General features: G+C 37.2%; 1 pseudogene; it reads left to right on the top strand.

The window, feature by feature from the left end:
- Positions 1 to 4,249: 4,249 nt before the first annotated feature.
- Positions 4,250 to 6,733, top strand: LOC144316676 (small ribosomal subunit protein uS2B pseudogene; annotated as a pseudogene).
- The last annotated feature ends 5,938 nt before the right edge of the window (positions 6,734 to 12,671 follow it).

Raw genomic sequence — 12,671 nt, 5'->3', positions numbered from 1 at the left:
AACTCCAATGAGAATAATAAAATGCATTTTACCTCTACTTTTCAAAGTAAACTGGGTGACGGGCATTAAGGAGGGCACATGATATGATGAGTACTGGGTGTTATAGGCAACTGACGAAATCACTGAACTCTACATCTGAAACTAACGATGTACTATATGGTGGTTAATCAAACTGAAATAAAAAAAAACTTTTCATTCAAACATAATATCCATAAAAATAAGTACATAAATCTTAAATATACATCTCAATGAATTTTTACAATGTGAACATATCCATGTCACCAGCACCCAAATTAAGAAACAGAACATGTCCAGCTCTCAAAACTCCCCCCTTGTTTCCTTCTCATTATAACCCCCCCTTCCCCCCCCCAGTCAGTCTCCTGATTTGCATCCCTATGAAAGAGCTTTGCCAGTTTTCAGCTTTATGTAAATGAAATAATATAAATAGTATCCTTTGTATCTGGCTTCTTTCCCTGAACATTATCTTTGTGAGATTCAGTCATATTATCCCATGTACTCCATTCATTTTCATTGCCTTATATATTTTAATTGGTTGAAATTCACACAATTCATTTGCCCATTATACTATTGATGGACATTTGTGTTACTCCCAGTTTCTAGCTATAATGGGCAGCACCATTATGAACATTCTTGTAGTGTCCTTATATCTATATATGTATATATCTACATACATGTATATATAGATATAAACCTGCTGGGTATATACTGAGAGTAAAATTCCTAAGTTATAAATTATGCATCTATTCAACTTTGATTGATACTGCCAGACAATTTTTCCAAAGTGCCTGTTACATTGTCTTTATTTTTTCTGTTTAAATGTTTAGAAAAATACTCCATTCTAGAATGGATTTTGATCTTTTCAGGAAATAATTTAATCATACACCCCAAATTTTGTTATGGCAAGCTCTGTATCAGAGTCAATTACAAAAGATCTGACTATGTAAGGAAATTATTTTAGAGATGTAGTTTACATAAGACATAGTAAGAAAAATCAAGAAGCTAAAGAAAAGATAAATAATGTGCAGTAATAATGATAATAGCTAAGTTTGTTTTGAGCAGGTAATGGCTCCCCACATAAAGGAGACAAGACAAAAGAAGGATGCAGCTTCTTTCATTCAAATGTCGCAGCATGGGTGTCCTTGTGTCTCACTGGGCCAAAGTCTAGCCATTCTGAGGGCATTTGGTCAAGTTACCAAATGGCATAGCTGTTATGTTTAATATGCTGTTTAGTGCCATATCCTCAGCTCTCAACACAATATCTGGCACAGAGTAGGTGCTGAGTATATAACTGTCAAATGAATACATAAATGAATTATTAATAGAAGTAACTGCTGGGAAAACATCTGATTGGGAAAGATGAGCCTGAAGATTTATGCTACTGACCTAATCACACCATAAAACTGTCTCTTTGTTCTTTAGTTAAATGTGTGACCTGGAATCAGCTAGGTCATCCTGCCCTTCAGGCTTCAAATGAGTTGGCTCAAACCACCAGCACCTATGTCCTGGGAAAGCCAATGTTTACACAAATCCCTCCTGAGAATCTTGGAGGAATTTCCATTTTTGTTCATCACCGATGGTTTTATACTGTCAGATCCATTGGATTAGTTCATCTTGTGAAGCATCTTGCCATATTCTGTATGCCCTCCTTATCCTATACTGTGTGGTCTTATACTGGACACCAACTTGATTCCTTTCTGTCTTCAAAATACCACCAGTGCAGTACCATATGTGCAGCAAGTTTTGAATAAGGCTTGGAATAGTAGAGGAAGCCTACATCCTGGAACCACAAATAACTTAAAATTGGCTAGTGGACCACCTTGTTTTAAAATGTGTCAGATATACTGACACCTAGAATCTTACTACTAGTAAAGTGTCTTACTAAAAGTAGATACTTTTCTCCAGGAGTTGCAACCTTCTGACTAATTGGTCAGTCTTCCTTTTCTTGACCCATCTTCTCCCCTTCTCTTCTTTCAAATGCTTGTTAACTTTATATGCAAAAAGTTTTAGTTTTCTGGATTGATCTATTCTAAAGCTCTCTACCTCCCACCTTCCATTCTTTCCACCCTAGCATCTATCTGTCATACAACAGTCAGAGCAATCTTCTTAAAATGTAAATCTCCTGCTCCAAACCTAACCGCTCCCCTCCCGATAGCATCCCTCTCACTTGAATGAAAACACAAACTCCTTGCCAGCACTACCAAATCTTACATGCTTTGGCCCCTGTTGCATCTCACACTTCATTGCCTTCTATTCTCCTTCTTACTCACTATTCTCCACTTGCCCTGGTTTACTTGTTATTCCTTAAGCACGTTAAGTTCATTCTGCTCTAAGGCTGTTCTCCTTGATACTTCCTTCTGCTTAGATCTTTACAGCTCTGTGTCTTTCCCACCATCTAGGAATGAGTTGGCTCAAACCACTGCTCAAATGTCACTTCTTCAAAGAGACCTTCACTATCTATATAAGTAGCAATCTCCTTTCCCCATTTTCTCTATAGCTCTTACCACCATTTGCAACCATTTTTAAAATTAATTCTTTCTTTCTATGTATGTATGTAAGTATGGATGGATGTATATCTCCCCAGACTAGAACCAGTGTGGTGTGAAGGTAGAGAATTTCCTGTCTTTTTTTACTTGAGTATCTCAGGACCTAAAAATTTACACATAAACATTTCCTATATATATGCTGAATGAAGGAGTGAATGAGGGAAAGAATACTTTGTCACTCTCTCCCTACTGAACTTGTACTCCGGACTTCAACTTATATTATCTGAAGATATTGATTAATATGATTAGCTAACAACAACAACGACAAAAATATGAAGAGCAAAGGTGATATTATGCTTCCTGACTTTAGACTATATTACAAAGCTACAATAATTACAAGAGTATGGTATTGGCACAAAAACAGACACGTAGATCAACAGAACAGAATAAAAAGCTCAGAAATAAATCCACACCTATATGGTCAATTAATTTATTCAAAGGAGGCAAGACTATACAATGATGAAAAGACAATCTCTTGGATAAATGATGTTGGGAAAACTGGACAGCCACATGCAAAAGAATGAAACTGGACCACTGTCTCATACCAAACACAAAAAATAACTCAATATAGATTAAAGACTTAAATAGAAGACCTGAAACCATAAAACTTCAAGAGGAAAACAGGCAGTAAGCTCCTTGACACAGGTCTTGGCAATGATTGTTTGGATTTGACAACAAAAGCAAAGACAACAAAAGCAAAAACAAATATGTGGACTACCTCAAACTAAATGGCTTCTGCACATCAAAGGAAGCCATCAACAAAATGAAAAGTCAACCTATTGAATGGGAGAAAATATTTGCAAATCATATATCTGATAAATAGTATCTAAAGTCAGGACACCTGGGTGGCTCAGCGGTTTAGCGCCTGCCTTCAGCCCAGGGTGTGATCCTGGTGTCCCGGGATTGACTTCTGCATCGGGCTTCCTGCATGGAGCCTGCTTCTCCCTCTGCCTATGTCTCTGCCTCTCTCTGTCTCTCATGAATAAATAAATAAAATCTTTTTTAAAATAGTATCTAAAGTATACAAGGAACTCATATAGCTCAATAGCAAAACAAAAACAAAAAACTGATTAAAAAATGGGCAGAGAGTCTGAATAGACATTTTCCAAAGACGACAGACAGGTAGTCAACAGCAGGTATATGAAAAGGTGCTCAACATCACTAATCACCAGGGAAATGCAAATCAAAACCACAATGAGATCAAAAAGGTAAGAAATAACAAATGCTGGTAAGGATGTGGAGAAAAGGAAAACCATGTGCACTGTTGGCAGGAATGTAAATTTGTGTAGCCACTATGGAAAACAGTATGGCATTTCTTCAAAAAATTAAAAATAGAACTATCATATGATCCAACAATTCTACTTGGAAATATTTATCCAAAGGAAGTAAAATCACTAACTTATATGGAAGCAACTTAAGTGTCCATTGATAGATGGATTTTAAAAATGTGGTATTAGGGATCCCTGGGTGGCGCAGCGGTTTAGCGCCTGCCTTTGGCTTAGGGCGCGATCCTGGAGACCCGGGATCGAATCCCACGTCGGGCTCCCGGTGCATGGAGCCTGCTTCTCCCTCTGCCTATGTCTCTGCCCCCGCCCCCCGTGACTATCGTAAATAAATAAAAATTTAAAAAAAAATAAAAATGTGGTATTATATATGTTTACTATGAAATACTATCAGCCATTAATATGGCTGATATTAAGAAGAAAATCTTGCCCTTTCTGACAACATGCATGAATATTGATGGCATTATGGTAAGACAGACAAAGACAAATATCAGATAATCTCATTTATATGTACAATCTAAAAACAAACAAAAACCCAAGCTCATAGGTACAGAAAACAGATTGGTGCTTGCCAGAGGTAGGGGTACGAGGTGGGTGAAATGGGTGAAGGTACTGAAAAGGTACAGACTTTCAGTCATAAAATAAGTAAGTCATGGGGACATAATGCACGATATGGTGACTACAGTTAATAATACTGTTTTGTATATTTGGAGGTTGCTAAGAGAGCAAATCTTAAAAGTTCTTACCAAAAGAAAAACAAATCTGTAACTACGCAAGATGATGATGTTAACCAGATCCATGGTGGTGATCATTTTGCAATGTATATAAATACTGAATCATTATGTTATATTGCTTAAGCTTATACAATGTTATATCTCAGTTACATCTCAATTTAAAAGAGAATTTTACTAGAGGAACTGTTCTACAAAAATGAAGAAAGTTTTTTAGGCAAAAGGAAATTATGTCAGATGATAATTTGGATCTACACAAATGAATGAAGAGCTCTGCAAATGAAAAACACATGAATAGAAATGCTTTCCTAGTTTGAAACTTCTTTTACAGATCATTGACTGACTAAAGCAAAAATAATAATGAATTTTCAAGTTTATAGTACAGTTGACCCTTGAACAACATGGGTTTGAACTGTGGAGTTCTACTTTTATACAGATTTTTTTATATAAATACAGTACTGTAAATGCATTTTCTTTTCTTTATGATTTTCTTAATAACTTTTTTTCTCTAGCTTACTTTATTGTAAGAGTATAGTATATAATACAGCACACAAACTATGTATTAATTGATTGTTTATGTCATCAGTAAGGTTTCCTGCTAACAACAGGATTTAGTAGTTAAGCTTGGGGGGAGCAAAAGTTATACATGAATTTTGGACTGTGAAGGGGGGGTCAGTGCCCCTAATCCTCACACTGGTCAAGGGTCAGCCATATATGTAAAAGTGAAATGTTTTCACAATAACACAGTGGTAGGTAAATGGAAACCTTCTGTTACGAGTCTTATATGTGCATTGAAGCTAGACAGTAATAATTTAAAAACGTATATTATAAACCCTGGAGTAACCACCAAAACAGTAAAACAAAGTGGTATAGCTAACAAGCCAGTAACGGAGATAAAATGGAATTTAAATAAAAACTAACTTAACCTAAAAGAAGTCAGGGGAAAAAATTTTTTTAAAAATCAGAACAAAAAGCAGATGGGACTGCTGGAAAATAAATAGCAATATGTTGGATTTAAATCCAGTGATATTGATAACTACATCAAATATCATGACCTAAATAAACTTAAAAGGCAGGTAAGATAAAAAACCAAAACCCAATTATATGCCCTCTATAAGACCCATAAATACTAAGACAAAGATAAGAGTAAAGTTAATGAATGGGAAAAGATACACTATAAAAACATGAATAAAACCAAAGCTAGACTTTCCTTACTACCCAGAGAGAGGTCCATACAACATTGTTCTGCACCCCTGTCATAATTTAAAGGGGAACTTTCACGATGTCCAGAGTCCTGATGTCCTAGCAATGAGGGAGGAGGATGTCCTCAAATTTCCTGCAGCAAGAACCAACTTATATGGTACCAACCTTGACTTCCAAATGGAACACTACCTCTACAAAAGGAAGTGTGATGGTATCTATATCATAAATCTGAAGAGAACCTGGAAGATGCTTCTGCTGGCAGCTCATGCCAGCGTTGCCATTAAACACCCAGATGATGTCAGTGTCATATCATCCAGGAGCAGTGGCCAGCAAGCTGTGCGGAAGTTTGTCGCTGCGGCTCCTGGAGGCACTCCTATTGCTGTTTGCTTCACTCCTGGAACCTTCACTAAACCAGATCCGGGCAGCCTTCTGGGAGCCAAGACTTCTGGTGGTTACTGATCCCAGAGCTGACTACCAGCCTCTCACAGTGGCATCTTATGTTAACCTACCTGCCATCGCTCTGTGTAACACAGACTCTCTCCTCTGTGCTGTGTGGACATTGCCAACCCTTGCAACAAGGGGGCTCACTCCGTGGGTTTGATATGGGGGCTGCTGGCCAGGGAAGTTCTGTGTATTTGTGGCACCACTTACCATAAACACTCATGGGAGGTCATGGATGATCTCTACTTCTACTTCAGAGATCCTGAAGAGATTACAAAGTTAAGAGCAGGCCAATGCTGAAAAGGCTGTGACCCAAGAGGAGTTTCGAAGTGAATGGACAGCTCCAGCTCCTGAGTTCACTGCTACTCAACCTGAAGTCACAGACAGGTCTGAAGGCATGCAGGTGCCCTCTGTGTCTATTCAGCAGTTCCCTACTGAAGACTGGAGTGCTCAGCCTGCCCCCATTTTAAATTTACTTGAACATCATTTTTTCAAAGACAGGAACTATTAAAGCTCACTCAAGAAAAAAAAAAAAAAAAGGGAAAATGAAATAAATCATCTGAATATCTACTAAAGACATTGAATTTGTAGTTTAAAAAAATCTCCCCATGAAGATTATGTCCGGCTTTAATAGTTAATTCTACTAAGCATTTAAGGAAGAAATAATACTAATTCTATATAAACTCCTAGAAAATAAAAGTGAGTGGAATTCCTTTCATTTCTAAGATCAGTATTACCCTGATTCAATACTGAAGATATTATAAGAAAAAAATTCACAGAATATTAAGATAATAAACCAAGTCAAAGTTATTTCAAGAATTCAAGGTTTGTTTAATGTTGGAGACTCAGTTAGTATAAATTCAGCAAATGAGCAGCCTTTAATGAAGGATTACAAGAAGGTGATAGGGCTAGTTGCTCAACTGGTGTGAAGTTACAGTTATACAAGAAGGGTAAGTTCCAGAGATCTGCCGTAGAACATGGTACGTAGCATTAACAATAAGGTATTGTACACTTAAGAATTTGTTAAGAGGGTAGATCTCATGTTAAGTGTTCTTACCACAAAATAAAATATGAGACATAAGAAAACTTTTAGAAATGATGCATATGTTTATTCCCTTGGTTGTAGTGATGGTAACACAAGTGTGTACATATGTCCAAACTCATCAAATTGCATATATGAATTATATGCAGTTTTATGTGTATCAATTATACCTCAATAAAGCTTGGAAGAAAAAGGATATATTGCATAGTCCTCTCAAGAGATACACATGTACACATACAAAAAATTAGTAAATTCAACACCCATTTCTGATAAGAAAAAAAAAAACTTTTCAGTAATTTAGAAATAAAACAAAACTATCCTAACCTAATAAGGGACATACACAAAAAAACATGCACTTAATAGTGTAAAGATAGTCATATATAGTTTCTATTGGATAGAGAGCCCATAAAGAGACCTACACATACATCATCAATTGATTCTCAACATGATTTGAGATAAATCAATCAGAAAAGAGTAGTCTTTCCAACAAATGATGCTGGAAAAAAATGGATATCCACATGCAAAATTAAAAACCCATTTTTTAAAAGATTTTATTTATTTATTCACGAGACACACACACACACAAACAGAGGCAGAGACACAGGCAGAGGGAGAAGCAGGCCCCATGCAGGGAGCCCAACGTGGGACTCAATCCTGGGTTTCCAGGATTAGGCCCTAGGCTGAAGGCAGAGCTAAACCGCTGAGCCACCTGGGTTGCCCTAAAAAACCATTCTATATTTTATATCATCTACATAAAATAATTATAAATGTGTCTAAATTGTGGTACCTGGATGACTCCATTGGCTGAGCATCAGACTCGATTTCAGCTCAGGTTATGATCTCAGGGTCATGGGATTGAGCCCAGTGTCAGGCTCTGCGCTGTGTGGAGTCTGCTTGAGAGTCTCTCTCTCCTTCTCCCCTGCCCCTTCTCTGACTCTCAATCAATCAATCAATCAATCAATAAAAATCTTTTAAGAATATTTTTTAAAATGTTTCCTAAATCAATAAGTAAGCACTAATACTATAAAACTTCTGGGAGAAAATACAAGAGAAAATCATTATCATCTTGAGTTAGTAAAAAAATTCTTTTATGACACCAAAAGCATAAGCCATAAAAGAATTTAAAAGCCTAACTTCTAAATTTAGACTCCTAAATTTAAGAAGTCGGACACAAAGACCATCTACTCTGTGATTCCATTTATAAACATCCTAGAAAAGACAAAATTATGGTGACAAAAGCAGATCAGTGGCTTCCAGGAGCTGGGGTTGGGGGCAGAGTAATGAGTGCAAAAGGGAATATTTTTGAGGTAATAATGTTCTATAACCTGATTGTAATGGTAAGTATACAATTATATATATTTGTCAAAAATGGGAGGCACGGGGACACCTAGGTGGCTCAGTCAGTTGAGTGTTTGACTCTTGGTTTCAGTTCAGGTCATGATCTCAGGGTTGTGAGATGGAGCCCTGCCTTGGGGTCTCTGCTGAGCATGGAGTCTGTTTGAGATTCTCTCTCTTGCTTTCCCTTTGCCCCTCCCCACCCTTTGTTCACTTTGCACTCTCTCTCTCTAAAGTAAACAAATAAATATTTTTTAAAAAGGAGGTACAGGTTTCCACTCATGGAATTAATGTCATGGGGTCATGGGGATGAAGCACAGCACAGCATAAGGAATATAGTCAGTGGTGCTATTTAGTAACATTGCATGGTGACTGATAGTAGCTATACTTGTGGTGAGCAAAGCACACATTGTGCTGAATCACTATGTTGTACTCATGAAACTAATGTAACTTGTGTGTCAACTATGCATCAATTAAATAAATATAAAAATGTATTGAAATGTATACTTAGATTAATTTCCTTGCATCTAAAATATAGACATCAAATCTTTAAAAAAAAAAAAAGACAATTAAAAAAAAAGACAATTCTAACTAAGATACCTTACAAAGATAAGAATATGAAAAAGTACATTAGTGTTGCTTGGCTACCTCTAAAATTTTGTAAAACTTGAAAACTATAGTGTGACCTAAGGTTATATCTTTTGAGTTCCAGGTAGAGTTCCAGGTAGAGTTCCAGGTTTTGTTTGCTTTGTTAGAATGAAATATGGAGTTACATACATAGAATGGGGGAACAGAAAACAGTTAATAAACCATTCATATAATGACTGCTCACTTCATAGGAAAGAAAATAAGCTCATACCATAAAAAAGAAGGAAATCCTGCCATTTGCAACAAATGGATGGACCTTGAGGACATTATGCTAAGTGAGATAATCAGAGAAAGACAAATAGCATATGACCTCATTTCTAAAGAAACCAAACTCCTAGAAACAGATGAGATTAGTGCTTGCCAGAGGTAGGAGGTGGGATTGGTGAAGGGTGAATAAGTCCTGAGGGTGTAATGTACAGCATGGTGACTCAACTTAACACCACTGTATTGTATTTTCAGAAGTTGCTGAGAGTAGATCTTAAAAGTTCTCCTCAGAGAAAAACAATCTTGTAGCCATGTAAAGGGATGGATGGTTACTAAACTTACTATGGTGATCATTCTGGAATATATACAAATATCGAGGAATTATGTTGTACATCTAGAAATTATACAATGTTATATACGTCAATTATAACTCAATGAAACTGGAAGAAAGAAAAAAGAAAAGTCTCAGAAAGATTAAACAACTTTTATGGGCACGCCAAACTGTAGGTAGCAGAGGTGATAATCTAACCCAGTCTAAGGTTTCTGGAACTGCTGCTGCTCTTTCTTCTTCATTATGCTGTCTTAGAGCCTTCAATATAGAATATTCATTTTAAATATCCAAGAGGGGAAATGTGCATAAATTATTTCTCATAGGTTTTTTTTTTTTAACCACAAACTCATTTTTCAATGCTACACAAATTATAAGACTCTGCCTTTTGAAAAGGCACATACCTTTCCTAATTTTTTGTCCAATGTTTTCTAGCCTGTTCCTCTTGAGTGTTCAAACTACTGAAGGTTATGGTTAAAGGCATGAGCTTTACAGTCCAATCCAGGACTTCAAATTTCTGCTGTATCACCTCCTAGCCTGTGACCTGGGCCCCATACAACTCTCCGTTTCCTCATCTGTAAAATGAAGATAAAAGCCCCATGTAAAGGGTTATTGAAGAAACTAAATGAGTTCACAAATTGAGCATTTGGCACAATGCCTAGCACATCATAAGCACCCAATAATTGTTAGTTATCACCCAGCTTTGGTGTTTTGAATTGGGAAGACGGCTGCAGTTCAAAGTAGCCACAAAGAGAAATTGAACTGATTAGTGCTGCTCAAATAAGCAACGACTCTTCCCCTAAATACGTGGGTACCTGCCTGCTGACCATGCCTCACTTGTTGCATGCTCAGGGTCTGCCTGGGCAGGAGATCCAGCACATTCACAACTACCTTGGGCATGAAGAAAAAAATTCATGCCTGTGGGGCTACCCAGTTACCTTCTAGCCAGGATGTGACCTCCACGGTCTCCATGATGACATGATATTATTGGATAGAGTTTGCTTTCTAGCTAATTGGAAGGAGTTCAGAGGAGGGCAACTGAATTAATAAAAGGTTTGGAAATGAAACCCTATGAGAACAGATGAAAAACCTGGGCATGTTCAGTCTAGAGAACAGGCAGAGAGGAGCAGCATAGGTGTACCATGTCATGGAGAAGACAGATTCATTATACTCGGTTATGAATGAGGATACTGCAGATGACATGGGTTTAGATTTGCCCAGGAACATTTTGGAGAAAATGAATACACTTCCCAATGAAGTGTAAGACAATATAGAAGATGCCTCGAATGACTATAAAATTGTTTTCAAGGGGAAAGTTGAGGACCACCATAATTGCCCAGTTGGTCTCTTGGAGTAAATTAAAGATGAACCAACCACACAAGAATGGAAAAAGATTGGCCAGATGTAACAAGCAGGTTTCTATAGTTGTAAACAATACCTCATCTGGCCAACTTTTTGAAGAAGAGGTTTTTAATAGGACATGAGGTGGTTAAAGTACCAAGTTTAAGAGCAGATAGCAACTGAGGCAGCCCTTAGAGGTCCAGGCAGCAGGAATCAATGGACAGTCTCTTCAGAGCATCAATTAATTCAAGACTCAAAGTCCCCCAGTGAAAGTCTGGTTGGCTTAGTCTAGTCATATGTCCACGACTTGCTTACACTAGCAGAGACTTTCTTGACAATTACACCAAGATAGAAGAAGAACAATTAATGTTGTTACCAAAAGAAGGCAAAATAAATGCTAGATAGAAAAATAAACAAAAAAAGCCCACTCCATTCTATGAATTCATATTAAAGCTAATAACTGTCATTTATTGAGTACTTAATATAAAATGCAGAGATTAAAAAGATGCAGAGATCTTATGCAGCAATTAAAAAGATGAGAACAATGATCTTAGAGAGTTTTAAAAGGAACTTGTCTAAGGTCATAGAGCTAATAATTCATCCAAGAGGAACTCAGTTTTTAAATTAATGCACCATACTGCTTTCCTTTTCATCCTTTTCATAATCTGTGATCACTGCCACTCCTTAAAGCAGCTGCAATCCCACAAGCCTGAGACCATGACCTGAGCCAAAACCAATAGTCAAAAGCTTAACCAACTGAGCCACCCAGGTGCCCCCAATTGCTTTAAAAGGAGTAGTATGAAGTGATATCTTTTTCTATATTGTCCTGTACAACCAGACTGTAACTCTCTTGTGGGTAGGAACCACGTCCCACTTCTCCTTCTTTGTAGCCACTGCAAACAATGGGTATTTAATTATGTGGCTAAAAGCAAACGTAATGAAGATAGAATTGTGACTTTGGCTTTACTGGTTTTAGATTATGGTTAAATCTCCTACTTTGTGACCTATAATCTTTTTTTTTTTTTTTTAAGATTTTATTGAGAGAGAGAGAGAGAGAATGCACAGAAGTGGAGGGAGAGGCAGAAGGAGAGGGAGAAAGAATCTCAAGCTGATTCTGAGCTGAGCGCAGAGCCCAACCTGGGGCCCAAACCCATAACCCCAAGACCATGACCTGAGCTGAAATCAAGAGTTAGATGCCCAATTGACTGAGCCACCCAGGTGCCCCTCATGGCCTATAGTCTTAAAGATTCAGATTCTATGCAGCTTAATCAGAGTTCTGGAAAGTTTTTTTTTAAAGGCATTATGTATATGGAGCCAAGAAATATTGCAGTGTTACTGAACCTCAGCATTGGGAAGCCTGGAAAAAAGGAAAAGCTGTTCATTCTAGTTCAATGGTTAGATCATAGACTTTGGAATTAACCAGACCTGGGCTCAAATCTGAGCTCAGTTACTTACTAGCTGTCTGTCCTTCTGCAAATGATCTTCTAAACTTCAGTTCCTTCATCAGCAAATATAAGGCCTATCAAATTTGTAGAGAAGATTAAATGAGAT

Source organism: Canis aureus, chromosome 7 (assembly GCF_053574225.1).
Source record: "Canis aureus isolate CA01 chromosome 7, VMU_Caureus_v.1.0, whole genome shotgun sequence".
NCBI classification, from domain to species: Eukaryota; Metazoa; Chordata; class Mammalia; order Carnivora; family Canidae; genus Canis; species Canis aureus.
This window is presented reverse-complemented; position numbering and strand designations above follow the sequence as displayed.